The sequence below is a fragment of the Triticum urartu genome, chromosome 7 (assembly GCF_003073215.2).
Source record: "Triticum urartu cultivar G1812 chromosome 7, Tu2.1, whole genome shotgun sequence".
In the NCBI taxonomy this organism is placed as follows: domain Eukaryota; kingdom Viridiplantae; phylum Streptophyta; class Magnoliopsida; order Poales; family Poaceae; genus Triticum; species Triticum urartu.
In genome coordinates, this window is record NC_053028.1 from 103629485 (window position 1) to 103633314 (window position 3830).

Here is a 3830-nt window from a genome sequence, read left to right on the forward strand (position 1 = left end):
GACCGATAAAGATCTTCGTATAATATGTAGGAGCCAATATGAACATCCAGGTTCCGCTATTGGTTATTGACTGGAGACATGTCTCGGTCATGTCTACATAATTCTCGAACCCGTAGGGTCCGCACGCTTAAATTCTATGACGATCAGTATTATGAGTTTATATGTTTTGATGTACCGAAGGTAGTTCGGAGTCCCGGATATGATCACAGACATGACGAGGAGTCTCGAAATGGTCGAGACATAAAGATTGATATATTGGAAGCCTACATTTGGACATCAGAAGAGTTCCGGGTGAAATCGGGATTTTACCGGAGTGCCGGAGGGGTTACCGGAACCCCCCGGGGTTAATGGGCCTTATTGGGCCCTAGTGGAGAGAGAGAGGGGCCGGCCAGGGTAGGCCGCACGCCCCCTCCCCCTCTGGTCTGAATTGGACTAGGAGAGGGGGCGCCCCCCTTTCCTTCTCCTTCTCCCCCTTCCTTTCCCCCTCTTAGTAGGAGTAGGGAAGAGGGGAATCCTACTCCTACTAGGAGGAGGATTCCTCCTCCTGGCGCGCCCTCTAGGGCCGGCCGGCCTCCCCCTTGCTCTTTTATATACGGGGGCAGGGGGCACCTCTAGACACACAAGTTGATCATTGATCTCTCCCAGCCGTGTGCAGTGCCCCCCTCCACCATAATCCACCTCGGTCATACTGTAGCGGTGCTTAGGCTAAGCCCTGCAACGGTAGCTTCATCAACATCGTCACCACGCCGTCATGCTGACGAAACTCTTCCCCAAGCTCTACTGGATCGTGAGTTTGCGGGACGTCACCGAGCTGAACGTGTGCTGAACGCGGAGGTGCCATACATTCGGTACTGAGGATCGGTCGATCGTGAAGATGTACGACTACATCAACCGCGTTGTCATAACGCTTCCGCTTAACGGTCTACGAGGGTACATGGACGACACTCTCCCTCTTGTTGCTATGCATCACCATGATCTTGCATCTGTGTAGGAAAATTTTGAAATTACTACGTTCCCCAACAAGTCTAACACCAAGGGAAACCCTGAGGAATCAGCCTCGGTGGATTCCACTCGATGTAATCATCAAGGTGAACATAAGAGGAACCGCCCTCGAGGTTCACACTTGAGGGGTTGCACGACAGAGTCGTATCAGAAGTGGTTAAGGAGGAAATCACCCTCGATGACCACGACCGAATAGCTACACTACAGAGATCTCATAAGGAGTGATGTATGAGGTGTCACCCTCGGCACTCGATAGTAACTCCGCAGAGTCGTACAACTAGGGGGGTGATGTGCGGTGTTGGGGCCTAGACGTCAATCACGGTGATTGAGTCATCGAACATAAAGCGGGGCAACAAGGACAAGGTGGGTGTCACTGATGGATCACTAACCAACCTATACTAAGCAGTTTAGGATAAGCAGGTAGGTAACAATAAGCAGGTAACAAAAACAAGCTATGCATCAGAGTAGGATCATACCGAAAGCAGTAGCAGTTCTAATGCAATCATGAGAGGAAAAGAAATAGGCGATATCGGAATGCTCAAGGGGGGTTTGCTTGCCTGGAAGCTCTGCTGAAAAGGAAGAAGTGTCGTCGACGTAGTCGATCACAGGGGCGGCATCGGTCTCAGGGTCTACTGGAGAGAAGACGGGGAATAAACAATAAATATAAAACAAACAAAGCATCACAAAGTATAACATGGCAATATGTTGTGTCGGCTATGACCTAACATATGGCTACACGATATAGGTAAAGGGGGAATTCAACCGGGAATGTTTTCCCAGTTTCGGACCTGTGTCAGACAGATGACCGGAGGGGAAAAGTTCCATGTTCAGATAGTTAGAGGCATCTGACAAGTATGTGGGTAGCGTATTCGGGTTCGTCTCGTTTTTCTGAGCAACTTTCATGTAGAAAACATTTTCATCCGAGTTACGGATTAATTTCTATGATTTTCTAAAGATTTAATCATTTTCTGGAATTATCTAAATTAACTGAAATGGAATTATGACGTCAACATTGCATCAGCATTCGGCTGACCTGCTGACTGGTCAAACTGACAGGTGAGGCCCACATGTCAGCCTCTCTGGGTTAAACAGTGGGTTAAACTAATCTAATAGACTAATTAAAGGGGTGGGCCCCAAGTGTAAGTGACTAACTAACTACTGATTAATTAACAGATTTTAACTAGGAGTTTTATTTATTTATAAAAACATTTAAGCTAGTGGGGCCCGCATGTCAGTGGGTCAGAGTGCCCAATCAGCAGTTGACCCGGTCAACAGGGTCAACTGGGCCCGTGGGGCCTGCTGGCAGTGACCCTGGGGTGGCCCCAGGCCAACCATGTCGGCGGGCCAGCGGCTGGACACCGGTGAGCACGAAAGTGCGGCGAAGGGCACTCGGCCTCGTCGGGATTCGTCTACAGGGGGTCTCCGGGGCTGGGGCTAGGCACGTTCGAACGGGGAGTGAGCAGCGCAGTTGCTGGTGGTGGTGGTTTCGCCGGAATCGACGCTGGCGACGAGCGGAGGCGGCGGTGTTCTCGGGCGCTCGTCGAGCTAGGTGCTTAGTGATGAAGCTATGTACCTAGGGTAGGGGCATGGACCTGTCCTAAGTACCCTACCCAAGGACATCCCTAGAAGAAGTCACCTTTCAATCGACTTGGAGGTATCCCACTCGACGGATTCAAGACACTCAACCACGAAGCAATCACTCGACCAAGATCCAACCACTCGACTGCCAGGAGATCTAAAGTCACCCTGCACGCAAACGGTCGGTCATTAAGTAGCTTTTATGGTCATCATAGCACTTTATTAGGGGCGTTACCAGTAACCCCTAGTCTTAATGTACTTTAAACCTTGCATTACTGAGGGCTGGAGGGGCCTGGCGAACTCTATATAAGCCACCCCCCTCCTCAGTATCAAGGGTTGGCACCCCTGTTATTCATACACACATAATTCAGTCGACCGCTTCCGGGCACCGAGACGTAGGGCTGTTACTTCCTCCGAGAAGGGCCTGAACTCGTAATCCTCGTGTGCTTACAACTCCTCCATAGCTAAGATCTAGCCTCTCCATACATACCCCCCTACATCACTGTCAGAGTTAGAACCACGACAGTTGGCGCCCACCTTGGGGCTAGGAGTCTTAGCACCTAGTTTGAGAAGTTGCGATTTTTTCCGATCTCCTTGATCATGGTTTCGAGCGGAGCTTTGGTGGAGGGCCGCGAGATCCGTCTCGGCGCGCTCACGTTCATCGCCGATGACTCCGCTTGGCTTCAGGAGGCTCCACTCGACGTCGACGCGCTCCCCGTCCGCGGGGCGACGCACTTTCGTGCATGCGTCCGTGGTGTCCTCCTGCGGCAGCCGTCGACCCAGTATCGGTCGGCTCCCGTGGCATCTCCCCGCCCTGTTTCTCGCCGGTGCAAGCGCTCCGGTCGGTCGAGGCTTCAGAGGTGGGTGAGGCATGCGGTGGCCCGCCAGTCGGCCACCCCACAAGTCGCAGCAATCGAGCCCGACGAATCCCTCTACGGCCTGTTCGACCTGTCGACTGGCTCCGCAGAGACCGCATCCGAATGCGACAGCAGTGACCCAGCTGCAGAGGTTCTGGTGATCGATGGGCCACACAGTCCTCCCGGTTTCCCCCGCGCTGACGGAGGCGCGGATGGGGGCGACCCGTCGCGTCCTCATGAGGAGTATCTCCCCGAGCCTCTCATGTCGTTGCAGCGGGAGGAACTTCGCCGCCGGAACATGGATGCACTCCACACTCCTATCGTTGGAGAAACCCCCGAGGCCCGAGCCTTGGAGGACGCACGCTTGGCTAACTTGGTCGAGCGCACTCGACT